The following is a 19,365-nucleotide window of genomic DNA, read 5'->3' as shown; positions in this document are numbered from 1 at the left end:
TTGGCTTTCTTGGGTGGGTATGATACATTATATTTAAGTTCCTTGAACACTGTGGGTCCCCCTAATGTGGATGAATGACTGAGGCTTTGTAAATTCAGGGACATTTGTGTGAATAAAGTTTTTTGATGGGGTCAAAGAAGCCAAAGAAAAAAGAAAGAAGGAAGGAAGGAAGGAAGGAAGGAAGGAAGGAAAGAAGGAAGACTCTACTATCAGTTGGTACATGGTAAAGGCTGAAATTACCAAGTCTAATCTGTAATTACTTGGTTGGGTGCTTTTGTTTTGTGTTTTACAATGATACTGCCAATAACATGGTCAGCTTTGTACAGCTTTTCTTTTTTTCAACATTTAATTTTTTATTGAAGTATAATTGACACACAATGTTATTAGTTTCAGAGGTTCAAATATTGATTTGATAATTTGATAATTCTATACACTACTCAATGCTCACCACGATAAGTGTAGTCACCATCTGTCACCGTATATTATTACAACATTATTGATGATATTCCTTATGTTGTACTTTTCATCTTTGTGACTTACTTACTTTATAACTGGAAATTTAAAGTTTGTACCTCTCAATCTATTTTGCCTATCCCCCCCCCATCCTCTTCCCATCTAGCAACCACCAGTTTGTTCTCTGTATTTAAGTCTGTTTGGTTTTTTTGTTCATTCGTTTGCTTTTTAGATTCCACATGTGAGTGAAATCATATTTTCATGTGCGTAAAAAGGACTCTAAAGAACTGAATGCTTTTAGAAGATGCACATAAAGAAGAAAAAGACATGTAAAAAATTAAGCATGTAAAATAGAAAGGAAACTGGCCTGGGATTCCACTTACAAGTCTAAAAAGCTTTCAAGGTTCAAGTTTAATCTCTATTAATTTAGTTCAGTTTTACTTAAATATTTTTAATATTTTAATAAGCTGGTAGATAATTTTTAAAGTGTGTCTTTTTCCTCCTTACTTCCAAATAAAAGAGGAAAAGTCAGAATGAAAACAATTGAATATCAAATTAATCTTGCCACAAAAGACAGAGTTGATGCCCTCACTTTAAAATATCAATTCAAAAAAGAAATATTAAACATCAAAGACATCTAGGTAACACACAGTCTTTTAAACTATTAAATGAAGAGGTGACTCCCCACAGTTTGGGCATTCTGGAACACTTTGATTAATTAGATTTCTCACCACTTTCTCACCTAAGTATTATGCTAGATACTATAGAATGTAAATTTGCTACTTATTAAAACCATTTTTATTTTGAAAGTTTTACCATTTTTATTGAGGAAAGAAATGTGAATCACTAACAGGAAATGGATGGAGAAAAACACATAAGTATTCATTCAATCCCCACATATTTATCAACAGTCTTTGCAGTTTTGCCTGCCTGAGGCCCTGTGAATGGAACTGTGAGCAAAGCATAAAACAGGGTGTGGTCTCTGACCTCATCATTTACTAGGTGGACAACATTAGGCAGGTTAGTAACCTCTCTTAACATATTAGTTTCTTCATTTATGAAATGTTCCATATAAGGTCTTAAGAATTATAAATAAAAGGCACCTGGGTGGCTCAGCCAGTTGAGCATCTGCCTTCGGCTCAGGTCATGATCCCAGGGTCCTGGGACTGGGTCTTGCATCGGGCTCCCTGCTCTGCGTGAAGCCTGCTTCTCCCTCTGCTCCTCCTCCCACTCGTTCTCTCAATCTCTCTCTCTCTCTCAAATAATAAATATTTTTAAAAAATTAGAAATAAAATAAACGAACATCTAAAACAATACCTGGCCCATCTTATATATTTAATAAATGATAGTTGTGATTTGTGGTTATGTTTATGTCATTAGTTGCTGCCAAAGGAATAAAGAGTTTAGTGTCCTACAAACCACAGAGGGTATGAGTAAAGATCATTTTTAAGAAGCAGGATTATTATATTAATTTGAATTAATGTTGCAATACATAAGCACTTCCAGCTTCATTTCTTGTGTGCTTAATATCCCAGGATCCTAGGGATATCAAGAACAGAAATTAATGGGGCACCTGGGTGGCTCAGTAGTTAAGCGTCTGCCTTTGGTTCGGGTCATGATCCCAGGGTCCTGGGATCGAGCTCTGCATCGGGCTCCCTGCTCAGCAGGAAGCCTGCTTCTCCCTCTCCCACTCCCCCTGCTTGTGTTCTCTCTCTCTGTCAAATAAATAAAATCTTAAAAAAAGAACAGAAATTAATATATAATTGATTCACTGGTTTATAGAGTCACTGAGATCCAGCACAATTTCTACAGATATTTTTTTCCCATATTGGCAAACAGATCCTAAGCTTCATATGGAAATCCAGAGGACTAAGAAGAGCCAATTTCAATGTAAAGAACAAAGTTAGAGAATTTACTCCAACAGATGTATTCATTATTAAGGTGGAGTAATCAAGACAGAGGGTTACTGGAGTAAAGACAGGCAAATGGGCCAGATAAATTCAGGTACATTTGTACACCTGATTTATAAAACTTTGGTTCTTCAGAGCACTGAAGGAAAGGGCAATCTTTTCAATGTGTACTGAATAAATCAGGTAGCAATGTGGGGGAAAAAAAACAAAACTTGCCCCTATTTCACAGCTTTCAAAAATAATAAATTCCAGGTAGATTGTACCTGGAGTGTAAAAGGTTAAAACAATAAAGCTTCTCTAAGATAATATAATAATATCTTCATGTTATGGAAGTGAGAAAGTTTTCTTTAATAATACACAAAAATTACTAACCATAAGGGGAAATATTTAAAAATGGGCTGTATCCAAATTAAGGATTTCTGTTTATCAAAGATACCAAAATGATGATCAAAGTCATCACTGAATCATTAGTGAATGGGAGGAAAACATACATATCACATTTAATGAATATAACATTTACTGACTGCTTACTATGTACCATACACTATGCCAGATGTTCAACAGTATGTGGGTGTGTGTCTGTGTGTGTGTGTGTGTGTGTGTGTGTGTGTGTAGGGGCCATGTCTATTTTGTTTTCAAAGCAGTACCTGGCTCATAGATCCTCAAAAACTACTCGATAAACAAAACAAATGAATTTAAAATTGGTAGAACACATGTAGAAATAAAAAGACTAAAGGAATGACAGAACTATGGATTCAGATGAAATTATTCATGAAAAGTTGATAATGTGTTTCATGCTGAGGGGAGAAAAACAACATAAGAAAAGACAAAACAAACCCAACAGATCCAGAGACCGTGGAGCAAGTGACTAAAAGTCACAATTCTGGCAATGATAAAAGCATCTAGTCAACAGTTCTTCAACTATAGGTCTCTGTATTAATTTCCTCAGAAACTATGCAATGAAAACCTATGAATGTTTAATTTTCCCAATCCAATATAATTTGATAAAATTCACAAAGATAAATATAAATTACTAAAATAATTCCTTATAATTATATACCCCCGAAATATCCCCCACCTTCAAGAAGAAGAAAAAAGGAGACATTGATATCAGGAGATCAATTTGAAAAATGCAAGCAAAAAAACCGCATTTGTGTTTCTACATTGTACTATGAACACAGTGCTGGTGTAGCACCTCATCATTTGGTCACCGATCTTACATGCATTAATTGTGGGCACATGATGTACTATGTATGATCCATAATGGAAAAATGAAGAACTATACAAATACTTGCCTGTGTCTGGGATGAGATTATTCAAGCATGTACCTGCAAAGGAAATCAGCTCACCTCCTGGAATGAGCAAAGCAGTAATGATCACACCTAACAATGCTGTCACCCACAAAATATCAGCATCTTTCCACCATCAAATGGTCTTTTCTCATATGAGGTAGGAAGTAGAACGTTTTATAGATACATGTATTTTCTAATAAAACATATTATAAACCACATCAAGAGTGCTGTAACACTTGAGGGAAGTGTTGTACACCCAGGAGTTGCAAAAGTAAATATACCAGGTGATGATGTACAAGTCATTAAAAATAGTGATTATAAAAAGAGATCTTATTTACAGGGCATGCTATTTTAAAGAAAGTCTCCCAGGCCTCATGGAATAATCAGTTTCTGAAGTCTTTTTTTTTTTTTTTTTTTTAAGATTTTATTCATTCACTTGACAGAGAGAGAGAGAGAGAGAGACAGCGAGAAAGGGAACACAAGCAGGGGGAGTCTGGGAGGGAAAAGCAGGCTTCCCGCTGAGCAGGGAGCCCGATGCAGGGCTCGATCCCAGCACCCTGGGATCATGACTTGAGCCGAAAGCAGACACTTAATGACTGAGCCACCCAGGAACCCCTCTGAAGTCTTAACATTACATAAATTAAGCAATTAAAATATTGACCTTTTTCCCCCTTATTTGAGAATCTCCTGGGTATTCCAATTAAATTAGTAAGAAAAAAATACACTTGCATGGACAAATCAAAATATTTTTGAGTTAGGACAAGTGACCTCTGACCCTGTACATCTACAACATCAGGGCATATTCTCTAGGCTTATTCTTTGGGCTGAAAAATACCTTTTAATTCTTTATGATATTATAGGCATTTTTAACATACCTGATGAGATATGACCTAGTAAAAGTTGTCATGAACTTTATGAGCTTCATGTGTAGCAGAAAATACAGTGATCAACAGTACAATTCTAATGGTTTCCATAGCATTACCCTAGTATCTGTAATGAACAATTCTTGTTGAGTGAAACTAACTTCCCCCCCAACCCCCCAGAGCCACCAAAACCGCTGTGTGAGACGAACAAAACCCGTGACCCACTAACTGCTGTAGTAGGCTTCTTAAGCAAGCCAGACCAACCAGAGTTCCTGTGTGGGATTTTTAGAATATAAATTAAGGGAAAAGGAATATTCCTTCTTGAGTGTCAAATCTTACTCACTGAGTCCCCAAGGTTCTGACTCCAAAACTCCACACATGCCATCTATACTATGCTTTAGTGATGGAGAAGAGACAAAAAAAAAAAAAAAAAAAAAAAAAAAAAAAAGGTTCTGTTTGACTTTATTGGTCCTTTCTGAAATACACATCTGATCCTACCATCCTGCTTAGAAATCTTCAATAAAGGGGCACCTGGGTGGCTCAGGAAGTTAAGCCTCTGACTCTTGGTTTAGACTCAGGTCATGATCTCAGGGTCGTGGGATCAAGCCCCAAGTCAGCCTCCATGCTCGGCCAGGATTCTGCTTGAGATTCTCTCTCTTCCTCTCCTGCTCACACACTTCCCCTCTAAAATAAATAAATAAATCTTTAAAAAAAATCTTAAATACATCCTTACTGATTCAAAGACCCCTGAACTAAACTATGTGCCATTACACTACAATGAAAAACTTCAGTAAATACAAATCTAGTCACTACACACGGTGTCCAGATGAGCTGACATAGCTTTTTTCAAAGCATAGCTTTCTTGATAAAGGAAGCAGTGAATTCATTTGCATTCTGGTGCAAGCTCTTTATATCATCATGCATTTGTAACTAATGGTACACAGACTGACATTTTATACTGCACTGATACATAACTGGGTCAGATTTTTTTTTTCTGAAGGCCATATAGTAAATATTTTAGGTTTTGTGGGCATAAGGTCTCTGTTACAACTATTAAACTTCTGTCTTTGTAGCATGAAAGCATCCATAGACTGCTTAAATGAATGGTTATAGCCATGCTCCAATAAAACTATATTTACAAAAACAGGCTTCAGGCCAGAATTGGCCCATAGACCATACTTTGCTCACCACTATTCTATGGATAAAGTCTCCATTCATCGGGATCAGAGGAGTACTTTCTATAAAAATATCTGGCATCAGCTTTCACATATTACTTTACTCAGACACCCAGATTTATACCTATTGTAATGTTCATGTAATGACTTGAATACATCAGGCACTTTCTTTTCTTTGTTTCCCTTGTATCTGTCCTTCTCCTGAGCACACTCATAACCTCTGCTCTTGGTCTGTCCTCTATACTACTTTGATTTTTCCTCCATAACATATCTCAAATATGTCTTATTTCTAAGCCTTCTTAGTTTCCCAGACTCAAAAGTCCTTGGTTCAAAATTACCTCCTCACCTAAGACTTTCATAGCATTTATACATAATTTTTGAATGTCTTCTTCATATTACATTTTAATTCACTGAATATAAAGCTTTATTCCCCAGCAGATTCTATATATATCAAGGCACATATTTTCACTCATTTATCAACATCACCTTGTGAATCCAGAAAACCTTGTAAAGTGGCTTAAACTCAATTGGTACTCAATAAATATTTCCCGAATCTGTTGCTGTAGATTAAATAAAAGTGTTAGAGAATTCTTGCTTTTCTATATCAAAATTCTCCTTTACAAGTGCAAGGCATCTCAATTTTTAAAAAAAGGACTTATAATTTTAGCAGGGTGCTTTTGAGTTTCTCTTTCCTAGTCTCATGAAATAAAAATGAAGTAATGAACAACATGTGCTGAAATTTTATACAACCACCTGGGGGGTTTTCCCAACTCAAAATTCAATATCACATGTATCAAAGCCAACTATTTTAATTAGGAGCCCCCACAGCTCCCGTTTCAATACTGTATGATATTCACTGCAGAAAATCTTTGTAAGGCAAGTAGAAACACACACACAAAAATAACAATGGATAAATTTTAAAGTCAAAGAAATTACAAAATGTAGTTTATTTATTTTCTAATTTCAAAACAGAAATTTTAAAGGCTCACTAAAGTAATCATATTCTTTGTAAAACAGATTTTAGAACAAAAAACACTAGTTTCTGAGATGTCTATAAAAAAAGTATTTGAGGGTTTTAGATCAGTTTTTAAATTGTAACCTATCAATTAGACAGTATTAATGATAGTTTGTTGTTCAATATTTATAACAAAGCTGAGAAGCTGGGATCATAACCACACTACTTCACAGATAAGGAAAATTAAATAATTTGCTACTGCTAATTCCTTCGGTGAATATTGAAATCACGACCACACTTAGATCCTTCTCCCCATGTTTTATATTCTAAACTACTTGTCCTCTAAGTGTGATGTCAGAACCAGCCACATTAGGATTACCTGGGAACTCACTTTAATCACCAGATCTTGGGCCCTATCTCAGACATACTGAATCAAGTACTCTGAGGTAGAGCTCAGCAGTCTGTTTAACAAATTCTCCAGCTTAATCTGGCGCATGCTAAGTTTTGAGACCCAATGCTCAAAACCACTTACACTAACAGCTAAAATAGTATCTACAATTCCAAGTTGCCAATTCAAGATGCTAATCCAAAAGGAATACTTAGAAAAACAGACATTCAAGCTTAATTCTTCTTCCCAAAATGAACACTCTGTGGAAAATAACTATAAGATTAAAGAATTTCTTAACACTTGTTTTTATAACACCTCATTTTCTATTACATACTGTGTAGAACACAGGCACTATATTCTAGTAAGAAAAGAGAAAAAGTTGGCTGAGAGAGGTATGGGTTGGAATTCTTAGTCAAATATATTTGAGAAACTCAATGAGCAATTCCAGGGTACCATTTACACACACACATACACACACAGATTTGATATAAATAATTCTTTAGAAGTTCTGTCATCAGTTGTCCATTAGGCCTTTTTTTTAATAACTCATATATCCTTAATGTATTTGACCAAAAAAAAATGTCTGGCATATGATAAGTCCTCAATTAAGTATTTGTCAAGTGAATGAATAAAACAAACAAACAAAACAACTGACAAATTGTTTTGGAGAATCACTAAATAAAATAATAGCTTCTAATAAAAATTTTTGACCTAGATTTCAAAACAAATTAGAGTAATTTAAATTTTTGAGAATTTAAAAATAATTTTTAAAACTATATTTTATCAGAAATGACTATTACTAATGCAAGAATTTATTCACATGTTACTGTGAATGAAAGTTCTATTTGTTTCAGACAAATTTGTTCCAGGTTCCAAGGCAAAGGAAGTTATCAGGGATAAAGAATGGTATTACATAATGATAAAGAGGTCAACAGTCCAAGAAGACATAATAATCCTTAATGTATATGAGCTTTACAAAAGTATCAAACTATGTGAGGCAAAAACAGAATTGAAAATAAAAGCAAAAAACAAAAACCGATGAATTCACTATCATAGTTAAAGACTTCAACACCCCTCTATCAGAAATGGACACATTTCACAAGCAAAAGATCAGTAAGGACAAAGGTGAACTCAACATCATTAATCAGATGAATATAACTGACGTTGACAGAATACTTTATCCGGTAACCTCAAAGTATACACTCTTTTCAAGCTCACATGCAACATTCACATCTAATAAGGACTGTTAAACAAAACATACAAAATTTCTTAATACTCAACAATAAGAAAACAAATAACCTGATTAAGAAATGGGCCAGGTTTTAGAACTGTCTCTGTCCATTGCGGGTTGTGTGCAGGAAGCTTGTGGGGGTCTGTAAGACCTGAAAATGGAGAGCCTCTTTGCTTCCCAGCAACTACACCCAGTGGCCTCGTGGCAGTCGCCATGCCACAAAATAATTATTTTGAGTTTCCCTAGAAGCACTATGGCTATTGTATGGATTACCATGAGAAAAAGAGAAAGAAGGAAGGTCGAGAGGCTCAAAGAAGGCAAAAAAGATGAAAGCTAAGCTCTACCATAAACATCACCATGCTGGGAAAATACAAACAAACAAGACTCAAGATGCATGAAAAGACAAACACCAAACAAAAGAAAGATGAAAAGTCTCCACAAGGAGCAGCACCTGCATATTGACTGGACAGGGAGGAACAGTCCAGAGCTAAAGTACTTTCCAATAAGATTAAACAAAAACGAAAAGAGAAAGCGGGAAAATGAGAAGTCCCATTGCCCAAAGTTTGAGCCCAGGGAGAAACAGAAATATTAGAAGTTATTAGAACAGGGAAGAGAAAGAAGAAAGCATGGAAGAAGATGATTATGAATGTCTGCTTTGTTGGAGATGGCTTAACTCGAAAAACATCCAAATATGAGAGATTCATTAGACCAATGGGCTTACAAGTCAAAAAGGCCCATGTAACAGCCTGAATTGAAAGCCACCTTTTGCCTGCCAATAGTTGGTGTAAAAAAGAATCCCTCATCCCAACTATATACAACTTTGGGTGTTACTACCAAAGATACTGTCACTGAAGTGAATGTGAGTGAGTTGGGCTTTCTGACACAAGAAGGCAAGGTTATTTGGGGAAAATATGCCCAGGTTACCAACAATCTTGAAAACAATGGATGTTTAAATGCAGTCTTGCTGCTTTGACAGTAGTTTCAGACAAATAACTCCTTATAATTACTGAGGACTACACACGAATCAGGAAAACCACCATTACCGTGGTGGTTCTGAATACCACTAAACAGCCTAACGTATCTACAGTCATCAAGAGAACTATTTATCCTATTGTAACAAGCATTAAAATAGCCCAGATTAAAAAAAGAGAGAGAGAAAAGAAGAAGAAGAAGAAAAAAGAAATGAGCCAAACACCTGAACAGACACCTCACCAAAGAAAATATACAGGTGGCAAAAAATAAGCATATGAAAAGATGCTCCATACATATGTCCTCAGGGAAATGCAAATTAAAACGAGATGTTGGGACTCCTGGGTGGCTCAGTTGGTTAAGCATCTGCCTTCAGCTCAGATCATGATCCCAGGGTCCTGGGATTGAGTCCCGCATCAGATTCCTTGCTCAGTGGGGAGCCTGCTTCTCCCTCAGCCTGCCGATCCCCCTGCTTGTGTGCTCTTTCTCTCTTTCTAAAAATAAATAAAATCTTTAAAATAAATAAATAAAACGAGATGTTACTATATGCCTATTAAAATAGCCAAAATCCAGAAACTAACACCACAAAATGCTGGCAAGGATGTAGAGTAACAGGAATTCTCATACATTAATGGTGGGAATGCAAAACTTCACAGCCAGTTTAAAAGACTGTTTGGTAGTTTCTTACAAAACTGAACACATTCTTATTCATATGATCAAGAAATTATGCTCCTTGGTATTTAGCCAAAGGAGATTAATGTCCAGACAAAAACCTGCACATGGATGTTTACAGCAACTTTATTCACAATTGCCAAAATTTGGGAGCAACCAAATGTCCTTCTGTAGGCGAATAAACTTTGGTACACTGAACTATGGATTATTATTCAGCACTAAAAAGAAATGAACTATCAAGCCATGAAAAGACAAGGAGGAAACTTAAGTGCATATTATTAACTGAAAGAAGTCAATTTGAAAAGCTACATAATGTATGATTCCAACTATATGACATTCCAGAAAAGGCAAAACTATGGAGACAGTATAAGTTTAGTACTTGCCAGGGCTTTGGTGGAGAGAAGGGAAGAATGAATAGGCCGAGCAGAGGATTTTTAGGACAATGAAGGTACTCTCTACTAATGGTGGATAGATGCCATTATACATCTGTCCACATCCACAGAATGTATAACACCAAGAGTGAATTATAATGTAAAATATGGGTATTTTGTATGTCATTTAAGTCCATCAATTGTAACAAATACAATGGCATCAATTCTAGAGAATGAAGCAGGGTTCATCTTGCACAAAAGGGAAGAATCTATAAATGCAGAGGCTTATACAAAGCAGGGCTTGATATATCACAGATGCATTACAAATAGAAGTGTGGAGAAGACACAAAATTCCTTGAAAATTAAAAAAATTTCAATATGTTATACGAATGATATAGCCATTAGTTTATCAATTTCAATGTCAAGCAAAAATAACTAAAAGAGAATTCTTAATATTTCCTGAAATGATAAGAGCCAGGCATGTTTGTAGTAAATACATTTACTTATTAAGACTGAACGGATTTTTAAAAAATTCAATCATTCCAGCACTGATCTATAAGGCTATTTATTCAAAACTTTACTTGTAACTTCATTGGACTTTTGAAAGTTCCATATAATACAACTAGCAAATTGGATTCTTCTCACTACAGTCATGATTTTCTCCAAATTTATAAAATGGACTTATAAAATTATATGATTATGAAATTCACAGTAAGCATAAAACAATATAAGATACAGCCAAACAGAGGTAGGAGCAAGATGGCAGAGGAGTAGGAGACCTAAATTTCATCTGGTCCCAGGAATTCAGCTAGATAGGAATCAAACCATTCTGAATACCTACAAACTCAACAGGAGATCGAAGAAAAGAATAGCAGCAACTCTCTGAGCAGAAAAGCGACCACTTTCTGGAAGGTAGGACACGCAGAGAAGTGAATCCAAGGCGATAATCGGGAAGATAGATGGCTGGGGGAGGGAGCCTCCGTCAGCCCCTACTGGCAAGTGATAGAGCCGCAGAGCACAAAATCGGAACTTTGAGAAGGCGGCTGCACTGAGGGAGGACACTCCAGTGGCTAAGCAGGGGGTGGAACTCTCACTGGGACAGTGTGGTCTCAGGACCCTCGAGGTCACAGAAAGACCGGGGGTGCCTGAGTGCGGCAGAGCTCTCAAGTCTCAGAGCAGGGAAGCCAGCTGCAGAGACGGAGCTGAGGAGTGGGCTCTCAGCTCGGGGTTGACATAAACCGTGATCAGTGGCTCAGTTGGGCCACTGCTCTTCTAGTAGGGACCCAACAAGTGGCAGATCCGCGGAGACTCCCCTTCCTCTCCCGGGAGGAGCGACGCGGGAGCGCACCACAGGGATCTACTGCGTTTGGAGACTCCAAACGGGGTCATGTGCCAGAGATAGAAATGCTCGGTCACGGGCCAGGTGAGTACGGAGTGCAGCCAGAGACCAGGGAGACGGGACTGGTTTACTACTTTTCTCTGGGGGCTCACTGAGGAGTGAGGCCCTGAGTTCTCAGCTCCTCCCAGGCGGAGACTGGGAGGTTGCCATTTTCACTCTCATCCTCCAAGGCTGTCCGGAAAGCTTGCACAGAACAAAAGCTCCCAAGAGCAAACCCGAGCAGATTACTTAGCCCAGACCTGGCAAGGGCAGGGCAATTCCACCTCTGGCAAAGACATATGAGAACCACGGCAACAGGCCCCTCCCCCAGAAGATCAGAAAGAACACCCAGACAAGATCAAGTTTACCAATCAATGAGAAGGGCAGAACTCCAGCACTAGGGGAATACAGCACATAGAATTCATGGATTCTTCCCCATGATTCTTTAGTATTTCAAAGTTAATTTTTTTAATTTTCTTTTTCTTTTTAATTTTTCTTTTTCCCTTTTTCAAGCAACATCTTATCAATCCCTTTTTTAAAAAAAATCTTTTTTATTTTCCATTTTTAGAGTCATATTCTATCCCTTCATAGCAGTTAACCTTATTTTTGATATATATATATAAGTTGTTCTCTCTTTAAAATTTTGGGATACAGTTTCTTCTAACAGACCAAAATATACCCTGAATCTCTAGTGTATGGTTTTGTTCTAGTCTCCTGCCTGAACACATTCTCTCTTTTTTTTTTTTAAATCCTCTATTTTTTCAACCAACTTATTAATTTCTTTTACAAAATCTTTTATAATTTTCATCATTACAATCATATTCCATCCCTTCATCATATTTACCCTTATTTTTGTACATATATAAGCTTTTTTTTCTTTAAAATTTTGGGAGGCACTTTCATCTAACAGACCAAAATACGCCCATAATCCAGTGTGTGGCACTGATCTATGCACCAGCCTGATCAAATTTGATCATATTCTATTTTGTTTGTTTGCTTGTTTTATCTTATTCTTTTTCTTTTTTTCTTTTTTCTTTCTTTCCCTTTCATTTCCCCCGGTTTCAGGTCTCTTCTGATTTATTTAGTGTATATTTTTCTGGGGTTGTTATCCTGTTAGCATTTTGTTCTCTCATTCATCTGGACAAAATGACAAGATGGAAAAAATCACCTCAACAAAAAGAACAAGAGGCATTACCGACTACCAGGGACCTAATCGATATGGACATTAGTAAGATGTCAGAACTAGAGTTCAGAATGACGATTTTAAAGATACTAGCTGGGCTTGAAAAAAGCGTGGAAGATATCAGAGAAACGCTTTCTGGAAAAATAAAAGAACTAAAATCTAACCAAGTCGAAATCCAAAAGGCTATTAATGAGGTGCAATCAAAAAAGGAGGCGCTAACTGCTAGGATAAATGAAGCAAAGAGAGAATTAGTGATACAGAAAACCAAATGATTGAAAAAGAGAAGCTGAGCAAAAGAGAGATAAATGACTACTGGATCATGAGGACAGAATACGAGAGATAAGTGATACCATAAGATGAAACAGTATTAGAATAATTGGGATCCCAGAAGAAGAAGAAAGAGAGAGACGGGCAGAAGGTATATTGGAGCAAATTGTAGCAGAGAACTTCCCTAATTTGGGGAAGGAAACAGGCATCAAAATCCAGGAGGCACAGAGAACCCGCCTCAAAATCAATAAAAATACTTCAATAACCCGGTATCTAATAGTAAAACTTACGGGTCTCAGAGACAAAGAGAAAATCCTAAAAGCAGCTCAGGACAAGAGATCTGTAACCTACAATGGCAGAAACATGAGATTGGCAACAGACCTATCCACAGAGACCTGACAGGCCAGAAAGGACTGGCATGATATATTCAGGGCACTAAATGAGAAAAATATACAGCCAAGAATACAATATCCAGCTAGGCTGTCATTGAAAATAGAAGGAGAGATAAAAAGCTTCCAGGACAAACAAAAACTAAAGGAATTTGCAAACACGAAACCAGCTATACAAGAAATACTGAAAGGGGTCCTCTAAGCAAAGAGAGAGCCTAAAAGCAACACAGACCAGAAAGGAACACAGAAAATATACAGTAACAGTCACCTTACAGGCAATACAATGGCACTAAATTCATATCTTTCAATAGTTACCCTGAATGTAAATGGGCTAAATGCCCCAATCAAAAGACACAGGCTATCAGATTGGATTAAAAAACAAGACCATTGATATGCTGCCTGCGAGAGACTCATTTTAGACCCAAAGACACCCCCAGATTGAAAGTGAGGGGGTGGGAAACCATTTACCATGCTAATGGACACCAAAAGAAAGCTGGGGTGGCAATCCTTAGATCAGACAGATTAGATTTTAAACCAAAGAGTATAATAAAAGATGAGGAAGGACAGTATATCCTACTTAAAAGGTCTATCCAACAAGATCTAACAATTGTAAATATCTATGCCCTTAACATGGGAGCAGCCAATTATATAAGGCAATTAATAACAAAAGCAAAGAAACACATTGACAACAATATAATAATAGTAGGGGCCTTTAACACCCGTCTCACTGAAATGGACAGATCATCTAAGCAAAAGATCAACAAGGAAATAAAGACTTTAAATGACACACTGGACCAAATGGACTTCACAGACGTATTCAGAATATTCCATCCCAAAGCAACAGAATACACATTCTTCTCTAGTGCCCATGGAACATTCTCCAGAATAGATCACATCCTGGGTCACAAATCAGGTCTCAACTGGTACCAAAAGATTGGGATCATTCCCTGCCTATTTTCAGACCACAATGCTCTGAAACTAGAACTCAATCACAAGAGGAAAGTTGGAAAGAACTCAAATACATGGAGGCTAAAGAGCATCCTACTAAAGAATGAATGGGTTCACCAGGAAATTAAAGAAGAATTAAAAAAATTCATGGAAACCAATGAAAATGAAAACACAACTATTCAAAATCTTTGGGATGCAGCAAAGGCAGTCCTAAGAGGAAAGTATATAGCAATACAAGCCTTTCTGAAGAAACAAGAAAGGTCTCAAATACACAACCTAACCCTACACCTAAAGGAGCTGGAGAAAGAACAGCAAATAAAGCCTAAACCCAGCAAAAGAGAAAAAAATAAAGATCAGAGCAGAAATCAATGAAATAGAAACCAAAAGAACAGTAGAACAGATCAATGAAACTAGGAGCTCGTTCTTTGAAAGAATTAACAAGATTGATAAACCCCTGGCCAGACTTATCAAAAAGAAAAGAGAAATGACCCAAATCAACAAAATCATGAATGAAAGAGGAGAGATCACAACCAACACCAAAGAGATACAAACAATTATAAGAACATATTATGAGCAACTCTATGCCAGCAAATTAGATAACCTGGAAGAAATGGATGCATTCCTAGAGATGTATCAACTACCAAAACTGAACCAGGAAGAAAAAGAAAACCTGAACAGACCTATAACCACTAAGGAAATTGAAGCAGTCATCAAAAATCTCCCAACAAACAAGAGCCCAGGGCCAGATGGCTTCCCAGGGGCATTCTACCAAACATTTAAAGAAGAATTAATACCTATTCTTCTCAAACTGTTCCAAAAAATAGAAATGGAAGGAAAACTTCCAAACTCATTTTATGAGGCCACCATTACCTTGATCCTAAAACCAGACAAAGACCCCATCAAAAAGGAGAATTACAGACCAATATCCCTGATGAACATGGATGCAAAAATTCTCACCAAAATACTAGCCAATAGGATCCAACAGTACATTAAAAGGATTATTCAAGACGACCAAGTGGGATTTATCCCTGGGCTGCAAGGTTGGTTCAACATCCGCAAATCAATCAATGTGATACAATATATTAATAAAAGAAAGAACAAGAATCATACGATCCTATCAATAGATGCAGAAAAAGCATTTGACAAAGTACAGCATCCTTTCTTGATCAAATCTCTTCAGAGTATAGGGATAGAGGGTACATACCTCAATATCATAAAAGCCATCTATGAAAAACCTACAGCGAATATCATTCTCAATAGGGAAAAACTGAGAGCTTTCCCCCTAAGGTCAGGAATGCGGCAGGGATATCCACTATCACCACTGCTATTCAACGTAGTACTGGAAGTCTTAGCCACAGCAATCAGACAACAAAAAGAAATAAAAGGCATCGGAATCAGCAAAGAAGAAGTCAAACTCTCACTCTTTGCTGATGATATGATACTTTATGTGGAAAACCCAGAAGACTCCACCCCAAAACTGCTACAACTCATACAGGAATTCAGTCAAGTGGCAGGATATAATTCAATGCACAGAAATCAGTGGCATTCCTATACACCAACAACAAGACAGAAGAAAGAGAAATTAAGGAGTCGATCCCATTTACAATGGCACTCAAAACCATAAGATACCTAGGAATACATCTAACCAAAGAGGCAAAGAATCTGTTCTCAGAAAACTAGAAAATACTCATGAAAGAAATTGAGGAAGACACAAAGAAATGGAAAAAGGTTCCATGCTCATGGACTGGAAGAACAAATATTGTGAAGTTGTCAATGCTACCTAGAGCAATCCCTATCAAAATATCATCAATGTTTTTCAAAGAAATGGAAGAAATAATCCTAAAATTTGTATGGAACCAGAAAAGACCCCAAATAGTCAGAGGAATGTTGGAAAAAAAAAAAAAAAAAAGCAATACTGGACTCATCACATTTTCGGACTTCCAGCTCTATTACAAAGCTGTCATCATCAAGACAGTATGGTACTGGCACAAAAACAGACACATTGATCAATGGAACAGAATAGAGAGCCCAGAAATGACCCTCAACTCTATGGTCCGAAAGAATGTCCAATGGAAAAAAGACAGTCTCTTCAACAAACGGTGTTGGGAAAATTGGACAGCCACATGCAGAAGAATGAAATGACCATTTCCTTACACCACACACAAAAATAGACTCCAAATGGATGAAAGACCTAAATGTGAGACAGGAGTCCATCAAAATCCTAAAGGAGAACACAGGCAGCAAACTCTTCAACCTCAGACGCAGCAACTTCTTCCTAGAAACATCGCCAAATGCAAGGGAAGCAAGGGCAAAAATGAACTATTGGGACCTCATCAATATAAAAAGCTTTTGCACAGCAAAAGAAACAGTCAACAAAACCAAAAGACAACCGACAGAATGGCAGAAGATATTTGCAAATGACATATCAGATAAAGGGCTAGTATCCAAAATCTATAAAGAACTTATTAAACTCAACACCCAAAGAACAAAGGATCCAATCAAGAAATGGGCAGAAGACATGAACAGACATTTTTCCAAAGAAGACATCCAAATGGCCAATAGACACATGAAAAAGTGCTCAACATTGCTCGGCATCAGGGAAATCCAAATCAAAACCTCAATGAGATGCCACCTCACACCAGTCAGAATGGATAAAACTAACAATCAGGAAACGACAGATGTTGGCAGGGATGCAGAGAAAGGGGAACCCTCCTACACTGTTGCTGGGAATGCAAGCTGGTGCAGCCACTCTGGAAAACAGTATGGAGTTTCCTCAAAAAGTTGAAGATAGAGCTACCCTACGACCCAACAATTGCACTACTGGGTATTTACCCCAAAGATACAAAGGTAGGGATACGAAGGGGTACGTTCACCCTGATGTAGCAGTGTCCACAATAGCCAAACTATGGAAAGAGCCAAGATGTCCATCGACAGATGAATGGATAAAGAAGAGGTGGTATATATCTACAATGGAATATTATGCAGCCATCTAAAGGAATGAAATCTTGCTATTTGCAATGACGTGGATGGAACTGGAGGGTGTTATGCTGAGTGAAGTAAGTCAATCAGAGAAAGACATGTATCATATGACCTCACTGATATGAGGAATCTTAATCTCAGGAAACAAACTGAGGGTTGCTGGAATGTTGGGGGGTTGGGGGGGGTGGCTGGGTGATAGACATTGGGGAGTGTATGTGCTATGGTGAGCGCTGTGAATTTTTAAGACTGTTGAATCACAGATGTGTACCTCTGAAACAAATAATACATTATATGTTAAAAAAAAAAAAAAAAAAAAAAAAGAAGATGCTAGCCAGAAGGGAAAAATGAAGGGGGGGAAATTGGAGAGGGAGGTGAACCATGAGAGACTATGGACTGTGAGAAACAAACTGAAGGTTCTAGAGGGGAGGGAGGAGGGGGGATGGGTTAGCCTGGTGATGGGTATTAAAGAGGGCACGTACCGAATGGAGTACTGTGTGTTATACGCAAACAATGAATCATGGAACACTACTTCAAAAAGTAATGATGTAATGTATGGTGATTAACATAATAAAATAAAATAAATATTTACTTGAAATACATGACAAAAAAAAAAAAAAAAGCCCCACGTTGGGGGGAAAAAAAAAGATACAGCCAAAACTTATTTTGGAATGCCATATCCATGAAATCCCAATAGTAGAAGCGATTGAAATGGTTCTGTCCTTCCTCTCCCCAAGGATAATAATTGTAAGTATTGTGTAAAATTTATAAAGTTAATTCAAAAATAGAAACTGAGAAATTTCCAAAGCAGAAACAATCAGAGGAAAGCATAATACATACACAAACCTGCAACACAGAGTCATAAGAACAGTGAGTTTGTGGCTTTTTGATCTGAGAAAACTGACAATCTCCCTTACCCTTTGGCTATGCTTACAGAAAATGACACAATTATAGCCTTACTGGTGAAAGGAAGCAGGGATCAGAATTCGGAAGAAATTTTAAAGGAGAAATCCTAGAAAGCCTAACAGCAGAGCTACACAGGTATAGGGGAGACAACAGGAAGTATGGCAAAATGCAGGTAGAGATCAGAGAAAACACTATGCTCAAAAACTAGAGCTATGTGGACCCAATCTTCAAAGTTGCGGTTTCTCCTATTTTAACCATATGTAATTCAAACAGCAGCAGGCCCAAAGCCCTAAGTCCTTGTGGACTTGAAGTTTCAGAACAGAGAGCCTGAAACTGACAGAGCACAGATAAATAGAGAAGGAATGCACAAAAAGGCAACAGTGGAAAGACATAAAAACAGAGCAGAGATAGGAGTAGTTGCATACGGTGTAAGAGATAAAGTTTACAGTTGGAAACCAGGTAAATTAACCACTTATTAAAAGAAGAAACAAAAATCTTCACATGAACATGACAGAATCCAGAGTCACTAAAATGTTTTATCAATAATATACAGTTTTCAATAAAAAATTGCTAGACATGCAGAAAAAATGCAGTGTGATCATTATGGACTAAAAAATAACCAATAGAAAGTTACTTCAAGTGGGTCAAGATGTTGGACGTATCAGACCAGGATTTTATGGCACCTATCATAGATACAGTCAATGAACTAAAGGAAAATTATTCAATAAATTGAAGAACTTTATGGTATCAAGGAATGTACAGATGGATAATCTCAAGAGTAAAATGGGAACTCTAAAATAAATGACCAAACAGTGATTCAGAGACTGAAACATACAATAATCAAAATTTGAAAATAAGATGCTACATGGGCTCAACAATAGTTTGGATATCACCAAAAAGGAATGAATAAACATGAAAATACATCAGTAACATTATCAACTCAAGAATCACAAAGATAAATGGCTGAAAAAACTTACCAAATTAGAAACTTGTAACACAATATGAAACAGTCCAATATTGATATAAATGGAATCCCAGA

General features: G+C 37.0%; 1 protein-coding gene and 1 pseudogene across 1 annotated transcript in view; one reads left to right on the top strand and one right to left on the bottom strand.

Moving 5' to 3' along the window:
* Positions 1-19,365, bottom strand: part of MALRD1 (MAM and LDL receptor class A domain containing 1) — an 803,589-nt gene that overhangs the window by 471,596 nt on the left and 312,628 nt on the right. The window lies entirely within an intron of this gene.
* Positions 8,481-9,240, top strand: LOC116645504 (annotated as a pseudogene).

The sequence above is a fragment of the Phoca vitulina genome, unplaced genomic scaffold (assembly GCF_004348235.1).
Source record: "Phoca vitulina isolate PV1807 unplaced genomic scaffold, GSC_HSeal_1.0 scaffold33, whole genome shotgun sequence".
NCBI classification, from domain to species: domain Eukaryota; kingdom Metazoa; phylum Chordata; class Mammalia; order Carnivora; family Phocidae; genus Phoca; species Phoca vitulina.
This window is presented reverse-complemented; position numbering and strand designations above follow the sequence as displayed.